The sequence below is a fragment of the Chrysoperla carnea genome, chromosome 3 (assembly GCF_905475395.1).
Source record: "Chrysoperla carnea chromosome 3, inChrCarn1.1, whole genome shotgun sequence".
NCBI classification, from domain to species: Eukaryota; Metazoa; Arthropoda; class Insecta; order Neuroptera; family Chrysopidae; genus Chrysoperla; species Chrysoperla carnea.
Window position 1 is genome coordinate 49,520,288 of NC_058339.1, and position 12,241 is coordinate 49,532,528.

A 12,241-nucleotide genomic window follows, 5' to 3' on the forward strand; every position below is an offset into this window, starting at 1 on the left:
TTTATAGTGATATGAGCGAATTTATTTATTTGCACACTGGTCGTACTGTTGTATTGAGGTGCTCATCCATACGAATAGTGAATGGTATCCATCTCTGGGTATCATTATAAGAACATTATCAATTCTATCTCAATATTATTATTGAGATCTTTTTATTTTTTTGAGTTAACAAAAAATATTAATAGACAATTATTATTATAAATGTATAGTTTTTAAAATATTAATTTATTTAATATAATTCAAATATTATAACTAGTGTTTTCTTTTTCTTCAAATTTGTGATTCAATAAATAGAATATTTTTGGTGAATTTTTAATTGTCTTTTTAAAAATTTTTGTGTTTACGTTTATTAATTGTTGACATTCATTGAATCTTTAGGTAAGTGTTAAATATTTTTTATTAATCAAGTATTTTCATTTATGAATTGAGAATATAGATTATTATACAGTTGTGGACAATTTGTTAGATGTTTAATGTTTATCTTATTTGTTAGATAAATTTTTAATTTTTGTTTACGTACCTATAGGGTGATCAAATTTAGTTTATATATTTTTTGTTTGACTTAAGGATGTAGGAGCGCCAGAGAAACTTTGCATAAAAGTCTTGATTTTTTTTATATGCAGTTGGGCCAATTCTTAATCAATTCTGAAAATCTTAGGGGGGAGGGGCGCCCGATTATTTAAATAAATAAACGACTTCAAAAGAAGGCTAATTTAACGATGGTCTTATGGAAAAACAGTAGGTAGATGATATGTTTACATAGATTTCTTCAAAACTAGTCAGTGGAAATTAAAAAACTACTATTTAAATTAAAGTTAAGACCTTAATAAATTATTGAAAACAAGGAGCGCTTTTATATAGCTTTCATTTGATCATCCTTTAGTTTAATGGCAATAATAGCACAAGAAATCTGTCGTATAATGATACTGTATCATTATTTGTATTTTCATTAATGGTCGCAAAAACGAACCACTTAAAATGGTCAAAGCTCGAATAATTTGAATTGTAAGCCGAATTTGAATGCGGCTTTCGGCATTCAATTCATTAGAGCCTCAGGATATTTTGTGACCAAAATTGACTAATTAGAATTTAAAAAAAAGTAATTTGCATAAGTAATATGCATTTTAAATTAATCGTAAATATACTAAATTCAAAATTCGGTTTATATAGTGAAGAAAATAATTTCAAACTTACACGGGGGTTTTTGAAGTCGCTGAATACGATTATCGGGAATTGGGTACACGATATCTCCGTCGTCTCCTGGAGTTTCTGGGAAATTTGTTATATAATCGATTCAAACTCGTTACTCGGGGGTTTTTGGGGTTGCTGAACACGAATATTGTGACAAAATCGGGCACCATGGATTCGTGCCAAGCGCCTTAGTCAATTGGGCCATACGAGCTCTAGACACAGAGTGCAATTTTTTCAACTCATCGAATTTTTATTAGTGTCAACATTTTTTTTAAAGGAATCTTTCCCTAAGATTATATTAAAATGGATTTTACCGATTTTGATTAAAGATATCCCTTTATGAATCGATGAATTGAAGACATCCAGAACTAAATTGCTTTTGATTGTACAATTTTATTTCCTTGAGAGAGAACCTATACATGAATATTAACCTAGATAAAATAAACTACTAAACTGGTTATTACTTAATAAATTAAATATTAACTATACTCTATAACTTATAGACAGATGCATTTTTAGTTTCATGAAGAACTTAGGATAATATTATTTATTGTAATTATAATATTCGATTATTTTTGACAGCTATGCACACTTAAATCCATCTCTAAATTTATGTTTACCGAAATTGTACTTGAGAGTTTTTTTAAGTAGGTAAGTTGCAGAAGTCTATAACTTTACACGTAATTTACGTAGGAATTCCTACACGAAAATAATATGGTCGCGTCAATTACAAAAATTAAACAGTTAAATTATAGTAATAACGGATATTTTATTATTTCAAAATATTTATCACTTATACTTACAATAAATATAAAAATCCCTGTGGTATCTTGCGTACTTTTGGAAGCAAATAGTTATATAAAAAGATTTTTTATAAAGTATTCCTAGAAAAAACTTATTTTTAGTAATGATTACTAACAAGTATTTTATTGTAATTTTAAAATATTGAAATTAGAAATACTTTTTTATTAATTCAGTGTTCGATAAGGTAATTATTCAGTAAATAATAAAATACCCAAAGAAACCACATTTAAAAATAATTTAAGGCAGTACCAAAATTAACGCAAGAACTAATTTTAATAGAAAGTTTTTATTAATTCATAATAGTTTAGAGTATAGGGTTATGAATAGAATTATATATCCGATAAAATTTATAGTATACCAAGATAAAATTTCAAGATCTTGATGGCACATAGCAATTTTGTTGTCAAAATTTTCCTAGGACATTTTGCATAAACGTTCTCCCTGAAGGCGTGAGTGGTCGCAAACTAATTATCAGATACTATTTCAACCATAATTTGTACGAAAATCGCGCTGTAACTGCTTAACTTTATTATTTTTAAAACTTTGCCCGAAAGTAAAAATGGAGTCTTTTCCGTCGAGGTCTTCTTTAAAAAATTTTTCTGTTTATATGCTGTCTTTGCTTTTTCATTTCCAACATTTAACCATCATTTTTATAGAGGACACCCTGTATAAAAATTAGAAACTTTTTATTGCATCAATATAACAAAAAAACTATATTAAATAACTTATTATGTCAAAAGGAAATAAAAAATGCAGCTATCATTTGTTGAGGATTATTAATCCTTTCTCATTAAATAAACCATATATGGAATAATTTTATTGTATTTGATAATTGCTTTTAAAATTCATTACGGAAAAAAAGATTTCACTTTAATTGCAATATAATCATTTGACAATTTTGGTTTTTCCTAAAATTATATTCATTAAAATTGTCCTTAATAGTACCAATCATTTCATTTTTGAAAACAACTTATTTTAAAATGCATTCAAGTTTTAACAACGATCAATTTATATTTAGAATTCCGTATATCAATAGAAACAAGTGAAAATAAACAATTGACTGAATTAATTGTTGAAATACCATGTATAGACAGTGTTTATTACTCTGTCACATTACACATACATACATGTTACACATAGAAAACTGATATTCCCATATAATATTACAATTTGCGCATAATATGCGCTCTCACGGGTAAACAGTTATGTTTACGAAAAAATGTTTCAAACAAAAGTTGTTTATTTTTGTATAAAGATTTTTTGTATTTAAACTTTTGTTCTATCTCTAACGGTTTACAAGATGGGTCCTACAGAATCAAAACTCAATTGATCTATGTTGCTCATTTATTTATTTGTTTGATATCTCCTTTCGTTTTTGAGTAAGCGTGATGACAGACGGACAGACAACAGACGACAGACAGACAACCGGAAATGGACTAACTAGGTGATTTTATGAACACCTATACCAAAATTTCGTTCATAGCATCAATATTCTTAAGCGTTACAAACTTGGGACTAAACTTAATATACCTTGGTATATTTCATATACATGGTATAAAAAAGCAAAATAAATCAGTCAGGATAATAATATTATACCATTAATTAATTATGAAAAATTGTTTGTTTTGAAATTTATATGAGTTATTGCTTAAATGTATGAGTCAAAGAATGTTTTAGTGCAGTGCAAAACTGGTTGTTTACAAAAAATTAGCTAAAATCTTTTTTTTTTTTTTTGTTATCTATATATGTATTTGTATTCAAATTAGGTACCACAAAAAAATATTCTATGAATATGTAAAATTGTTGCTGGGTTTACGTATTTTTTTAATCAGTAACATAAACTAAATAAATTTTTTTAATGATTAATTTGCATATTTATCAAGAATAAAAATAATTTTATTTCTTTAACCTCCAGTGTTCATTTTTATGTTATTGAACAGGTAATTTTCACAATAACTACAAAATTCAAAAAAGTATAAAATCAGTTTTAACAAATAGTTTTCTTAGGGCCCCCGCAGACTGCAGACTTTTTATCGGCCAATAGATTAGTCGGGTTGGGCTGAAAGTGCGCACACCGAACCAACTAAACAGTTTGGTTGGTGAACAGGGCGCAGACTATCCAACAGCCGGCCGACTATTCTCGAACCTGTTTGTAACTGACTGTTGAAGCGGTCGCACAATGAAAATATTGTCCAGGAAAATTATTGCTCTCATCATACTCCGGAGGAGGAAAATCAACAAGAGATTCCGAGAGTATCGGGTGCATCCCATTCTCAGTGATAGATTAGTTAGTGGAAAATTTTACACTATGCATTCCAAATTACTTGATTACCCGAAAAAAATTTCCGCCTATTATTGAATGAGCATTACCAGCTTCAATGAACTTTTCAAGCTAATTGGACCAGCAATAGCGAAGGAGGATACAAATTTAAGACTTTCTATACCTGTGGAAGAGCCAAATCACAGAGCGAACTGAGCTATCGGCCGACTAAACAATCGTCATGTATGCGCAGGCGTGTATGTGCCAATACTGATTAAACAGTCGGCCGATAGTTGGGCGACAGCTTTGTTTGAATGTAATCGGGTAGCCCATCAAACTTTTTTATCGGCCGATACTGAATCGCTGTAGTGTGCGCATATGCATTCCTCTCCATACTGATTAAGAAGCCGACCAAACTATCGGCCGATAAAAAGTCTGCAGTCTGCGGGGGCCCTTATAGTATCGAGACTAAAAGACTTCGACTGTATTTTTCGAGCGATCGAATACTTACTTATTTTTCTCATTATAAGATTTATTTTAACAGAAAATAATATATAAATTAAAAATTTAAAGAAATTTATCGACACAAAATCAAGTCTGATCGATTCGTTTGTGGCTGCTAAGCGGATGCATGGATTTTGATTTGTTTGCCTGTTTGAAAGGTAATTTGATCGAGCGTGTTCTTAGATATATTTCAAGAAAATATGCTCAGCCGTTTCAACATAATCTCCTTTTTTCAAATTGATGTAGATTTATACCTCTCGTGAACAACTAGAGGTGATGGATGATCTTAAAACGGCAGATTTTCTTGAAACAGAGCTAAGAATATCAAATCCCTCTATCAAATAACCTTTTAATCACAAAAAAAAGCCAAATCGGTTTAGCGGTTCAAGAGCTACGATGCCAAAGACAGCATACAGATAAGGTAAACTTATAACATCCTTCTGTATTAGTCGAGGGGGCTAAATGTTTTCTTTCTTCTCGTTGATACATTTTAATACAACAGTCAATTTAAATAAGACATGCACTGCCATCAGTAGATACCTGCAATTTATTTTTTTCTCTTTTTCTTTTTTTTTTTTTTTTTTTTTTTTTTTAAATCTGGTAGCATTCAAACAAATAAAAAACATAAAATTTTTTATCGATTCGTTTCAGACACCTTTTTTGTGGTCTACACGAATATGATCTCATGCTTTAAGGAAATGATCACTGACTTTGTTGAGCAATATGTTAGATTACTCATCCAAAAACCAATATCTGTAAAACACTTGATAAAAAAACAAAAAATGTTTTCCAAGCAAACATTTTTAATAAAGTTAAATTGAGGAACAAAGTCAAATCCCTTCACTTTTCGATTATTTTTTATTCGTCTATTCTTATTCATTAATTTTTTTACTAGAATTACAAAGACAACGATAATTTCCTAAAATTCAAATTTTGGTGCAATAAAAGATTTTCCATATTCCAGAATTTTCCCACATATAATAGATTAAGATTTAGTTATCTATAGAGAATATTAATGTATTTTTTTAATATTTTTAATTCATTGCTTACACCGTTATAACAAAGTAAAAATATAATTACTGCTTAAAAATGCTGTAATTAAGTGTAAAAAAATATTTAAAATGCATTATATAATACTCTGTTGATGACGTATAAGTACGTAATCTGTCAATTGGTGACAGTTCAATGTATAATTTACACTTTAAAAAATGAATTTACAACACAGAATTTACGCTCGTTATTATTAAGTTTTCTAATAAGAAGCCGTAGAATAGTATAATTTAATGAAATACCATTTAAATTGTTAAATTGTAAGTAATTAGTATCATACAGTATGTCAACAAATTTGACAGACCCGTACTATGATGTCACGTCCATATAAAAATTTGAATTACCGTTTTAAAAATTTTTAAATGCCCTCACTAAATTTGTACTTTTATTAATAAATTTTAAGTAATTAAAAAGATATTAAATACTAAAATAAAGGTTTAGTTGAAATGTCCAGTCATTAAAGTTACGGAAGAAAAATATTTGAACCAAGTTTAAATTTCATGAATATTCCCTATTCCCAATATTCAAATTTTAAAAGATTTTCCCTATTCCTGAATTTTCCCACATATAATTGATTAAGGTTTAGTAATCAATTGTGAAAAACGGCCTGTTGTAGTGGTCTGAGACACACAAGTTGCGTTTTTAAAATAGTTTTTTTCTTACAAAACATAAATTTTTCTTATGCGTAATTGAACTTTAATACTTGTGATTAAATTTAAATAATTTAGCAATGTATGAATGAAAAACATTTTATTTACTTTAAATAGTTTTATTAATAATAATTTATAGTTTAGCTAATAATAATAATAAAAATAAACTAAATTATGACGTCAAAAAAAAACTTTGTCGTATATTCGCGACAATAACAAAAATTATAAATAGAGAGTTATGAGAGTGATTCATTTAAATGGAGACAACCCAATAATACTAAAAGAAATTTTAAATCTAAAAAGGGGGTTCAAAATTTCTCCCTTCTAATTTCACATCATCGAGTTTTGTAGTCGAGGAAAAAAAAGTTTTTTTTTTTGTTTTTTCTGAATTTAAAATTTAAAAATAAATTAGAACCGGCTTTAAATAAATTCACAAAAAAGTAAAAAATTATTTTAAAATAAATAGTTCTATCAATAATTTCCTGCTTGAAAAATTATACTTTTTGAAATTAATGTTAATGAGACAATAAATTTTCAACTAAAAATACAATCAGTCGATTGCAAAAGGAAACTGCTTCTCTGAATTATTGTTTTCTCTAAAATTTTTCCATATGTAATAGCTTCCAAACTTTTATCATATTTACCGAAAAATTCATTTTTTCTTCAAAATCGAGAAATTTAATTTTTAATTTAGCCTATTAGTACTTTAAATTTCTTTAAGAATGCTCTGTGGAAAAATTGTCTATTTTGTTGTATTATATTCAAAAAATTTTATAAGTATATAATACATCTAAAAAGTGAATTTGTAATTATTCAAAATAAAAAAGAACAGGATATTACTAAAATAAATAATATTATTAATTTGATTATCTGATTCTTGTAATAACCATTATTAATTAAGCTTTAAACATTTCCTGCACGAATCGAATACTCGAAGGTAGAAATAAAAAAGTAGGTAAAAAATGTTGGAAATAAAAACTAGATATATGAACCGATTTAAAAAAAAGGAGGTTCTTCGCATAATAATAAACAAAATTTTTTATAGATAGATTCTAATTACAAAAATCAAAATTTAAAAATAAATTAATCTCAAAATATTTTTGTATACTATTCATATCAAATATATGACCAAAAACTGATAAGTAGTCATTTGGGGACCTTTTCCTATTAGAAAAGTAAATAAAAATATTCTGGAAACTTTTGATATTTTTATGACATTTACTTTATTAAATTATTTTTTAAATATTCGTTCCCGTGAGAATTACAGGATACAAGGTATGTTCAAATACTCTTAGGTATAATTGGGTCAAAGATATACAAAACAATGGGTATAAAAAACAATTATAAATAATAAAAAGGCAATCACTTGATCGGTCGTGAGCCAGTGTTTTCAACGTGATAAGTATGTTCCGTGACGATGACGTAACTATACTAGAATTTTTACCCCCAACTTAAAAGTTATTATAATAAAATCGTTAAACGCGGCTAAAGAAGTTTTCACTTCAAAACAATAAATTTCTGTAAAAACTAGAAAGTGTTTTCCATAGTAATTAGTTGAAATAAGCTTTATTTATTTTGCTCTCGATAGAATAAAAATTATTTGTTCGTCAAAAAATGATATTAATATGAATGCAATTTAATTTTGATTTTGACTTAAAGAATCATCCTGTATATTGAAAATTTACAATTTTTTTTATTAATAAATCATCGTGTATACACATTACACATACAATATTAAAGTTGCGTAGTTCTCTGTAATTACTGTCACGGTTACAATTAAAATACTGATTTCATTTGATTAAATATATATTAATATGAATTATTGACGTATATAGATCAATATTGATCATGCAAAATTATGATTTATAATTATAATAATTTTATTATAGCGCAAAACATTTAACTTTTTTTTAAATTTCCTCATACTCAATTGTATTATTCTCTGACGTCTTTCGACTTTCGATAATTTGTCTGTATTCTGAAGTTTGTAACGATTAAAAATATTGATGCTACGAAAAACTTTGGTATTGGTGTTCATAGAATCATTTAATTAGTCCATTTTCGGTTGTCCGTCCATCCGTCCGTCCGTCCGTCCGTCTGTCAACACGGTAACTCAAAAACGAAAAAAGATATCAAGCTGACATTTTTACAGCGTATTCAGGACGTAAAAAGTGAGGTCGAATCCGTAGAATCCATCTTGTAAACCGTTGGAGATTGAAAAAAAAATTTAAATGTAAAAAATGTTCCTTCAAATAAAAAAATAAACAACTTTTGTTTGAAATATTTTTTGTAAACATCACTGTTTACTCACGAGGGCATATATAAGATAGCATATATGTTTTTTTATGAAGATCAACTTTCTTACTTAAAGTGTTATTCTATCTCTTTCCGTTTAGGATATAAAATGGCTATTAAAGAAACTCGAAGAATTATGCCTAATCTGATATCAGAACATAATGTCCACCATCACCTGCTTTTTTTGACATAATGACCGTATATAATTGATAAATTGATTCGAAAATTTAAAAAAGTTAAGAACTTGAAAAATTACGCGGTGATTAACTGAATAATTCAGTTCAATTCTCTCTCTTTTTTCGGTCCGACAGAAAGATAAAATGTAGGTATAAAAAGAACTGCAGAGTTTTTTGTAATAACTAATCATGTGGTGCTGAAATTATTAGAAATTACTAGGTATCACAATTTATTTACTGTGCAAGGTTACTGCAACTATAAGTATATTTGTATATGTCTCGTATAACATTGTATCTCGTGTTTTTTTATTATTAGATACTGCAATTTTTATCGCTGCAATTTTTAAGACGCCTTTTCATCAATATAGAAAACATATAAATTACATAGAATCGTTATTTATTCTGAAGATTGTGCACATATAATCGAAATCGGGTCTGTACTTGCTCTGCTAACAGCAATGAGTAATTCACGGTAATCGTGGTCAATAAAATATCAAAAATTGCCGATAATTCGTAGAATTACATATTCTCTCGTTTTATATAATCATATATGTACGCTATAACTTTTAGCTCTTTTATTAAATATAAATATTATTTTCAATATATTTAATAAGCTATAAAAAAATAATAAAAAATAAAAGTAAGATTGACTGAATACAAATAAACTCTAACTTTACATACAGTTATGGTATGTTCAGGTTAGGTTTACGATTTTGAAATGTTTTTTTTTTTTTGAGCGATGTGATTTCGTAACCCTACTCATACACTATGTTGTAGAATGTCTCCCTAGGGCTTTATAATTTGCCCTCATTCTAGTGTTCCAACCTTCATTGGATACGACAATGATACTCTTTTTAATATTATTTAGAAAAATATTGTCACTAGTGAATATATATTTCAACACTTTGGACATATACTTTCAATATTTCATAATTTGGAATGCAAAATATGTACTTATATTTACATCTTAATTAAGACTAGATTAATACATAAATATTAATTATATTTCTAGACCATTATCGTTGCAAAGAGTAGGGATAATTTATTAAAAATTCTATTGATATGAGATACATGTGTCAAAAGTATTCTATAGAATATATATTAGAGTATTGAAATAAAGACAAAAATTGTGTAATTTTCTGTTTTGAAAACTGGAAAGTGTTATGCCACTTTTAGCTGGTATGATTATGTTATGTGTGGATTTATGTGAACAAAATATCTCCAAAACGAAGAATTTTTTCCCGAATTGTCCTCAAAGCAAGAGGTTTGATTTCTACCCGGTATTTAGGCCTTATTAGCAAATTTAGGAATTTATGCACGTTCGGATCATGGGGCAAAAAGAAGTATTCAACCACCCAAAACTTTTTTATAGTTTAATATCTTAAAATATTAAATGAGGTCGTGGTCTTTTGGTTACGGTGACTGTTTTTCTTGCAGAAGTTGAAATTAAAAACAAAATAGTTTTGATTAAAATTTTTCTTTTTATTAAGAAATTCATAAATTTTAGTGAAAAGAACATAGTTCTTACCGGGTGTCCAACGATACCTCTTGCTTCAGTTTTTATACCCTTTTACCGTTCAAAAAAAAAAAAAATGCCAAAAAAGTTTCTAAAATAAGTTTTTTAGGGCGACTCATTTGGTGTTCATTTTCCTTATTATAAGATTTTGAGGATTAGAAGACCACAAAGGATATTGGTAACTCCTGAGCAATTGGCTAAAAAACAAAAGTTTATGAGGTAGTTTAAACTAAAAAATACTTTTAAAATTTTCATATTTCCGAGTATCCTGTATACAAACCTAGGTTGAGAAGAAAAACATCAGTGACATTGCAACTGGAAAATAATAAAAAACCAAATTGATGGAAAATATTTATAAATTTTGTTTAATAAAATCAGTCATTAAAGAATGCAGGAATAAAATTAAAAGACAAATAATAGTCATTTAAAAGTATAAAACCACTTAAAAAGAATAGGAATTTTTAGCCATAAATATTTGTTATAAATAATGAAAAATAACTTTCTTGTAAACAAATTTAACCTTGCATTTATAATTATATAGATTGTGTATTTTCCAAGAGATATTATTGAAAAAAAACTATTTTTTATATTCTATCTTAGAAAAATTTATTTGTTTACCGTTTGTTATATCAATGAATTTTAATTAAATAAATAAAATAATTTTACTTGTTTATTATTATTTTTTTTTACAGGAATTTTTTGTTATAGTTTTTAGTCTTTTTGAAAATTTTAACGCATTTTTCCAAATAAAATGAATTTAAAGTATGCCATTGCATCGAAATAATAATTAATGTATATGCATTCCTATAAAACGGTATACAAGGTGGTTCAAGTTATAATAGCAAGTTCAGCGAGTTCAATAATTGATAGATAACGTTAAAATAATGACAATGCCTTAAAGACAAAGCCAGAAAGGGGTCCTTTTTTCGAAAAAGCGTTGTTCAAATTAAAAAAAAAAACATATTTTTGTGAATTTGGGCCATTTAGAAAAATTGGAAACTTGACAGGATTAGCTAAGAATCCTTCATGATTTAAATTTAAGACTTATGGTGATAAATTATTAAAACCAGCGGTACAAACATGATTCTGCTATCAACTCGTTTCGATTAAAAATCTCCAGTGTACCTAATAACATTTCTTTTTTCTCAAATTATAACACTCTGTATCTAAAAAATGACGATTTCGCAGCCGCTAGTGTATTGAAATTTTGAAAAATTGTCATTCTTTAAGCCTCATCAAGCATTTGAAGAAGTTATGCTTTTATTACTTGGACCATGTCACATACAATGACTGTAAAAATCAACTCGTTAACTTAGCGCATTTTAACTTTAGCCAAATCAATGATTTGGATACGATTTAAGGTGATTTATTGCAAGAGAAAATATGTTGTGATTAGTGGGATTGTAATTTTGACTGACACTGCAATTTATTTACGACGTATACACGCTAATTTAATGAGTAATAGCTATTGAGAATACAGATCTCTGATATGATATGGGTAAAACTTGTTAAGTTTGCACATAATTTGGCTAATAATTGTAGTAATATAGTTATTTTCTCTCTAACTTGACCCGATCTAATTGAAAAATAATAAATATTTCATTAGCTTTATTATTGTTCCAAACAACCTTTTTCGAATTTAATTTAAAAATATGGAACTATGGACATGAGAAAATATTTGATTTTTTATTTTATTTGTCGAATACTATTATTTATTACCTATAACTAACATAATACATCAAAAACACGTGAGATAATGCCTTGAGGGCTATTACGTGAGTAATTTTTTTTTTAA

General features: G+C 27.3%; 1 protein-coding gene across 1 annotated transcript in view; it reads left to right on the top strand.

Annotated features, from left to right (window-relative positions):
* Positions 1 to 316: 316 nt before the first annotated feature.
* Positions 317 to 12,241, top strand: part of LOC123296671 (proton-coupled amino acid transporter-like protein CG1139) — a 57,112-nt gene continuing 45,187 nt past the window's right edge. The window contains exon 1 of the mRNA XM_044878249.1: positions 317 to 378. The gene's annotated coding sequence lies outside the window, so the exon portion shown is untranslated. The remainder of the gene's footprint in view (positions 379 to 12,241) is intronic.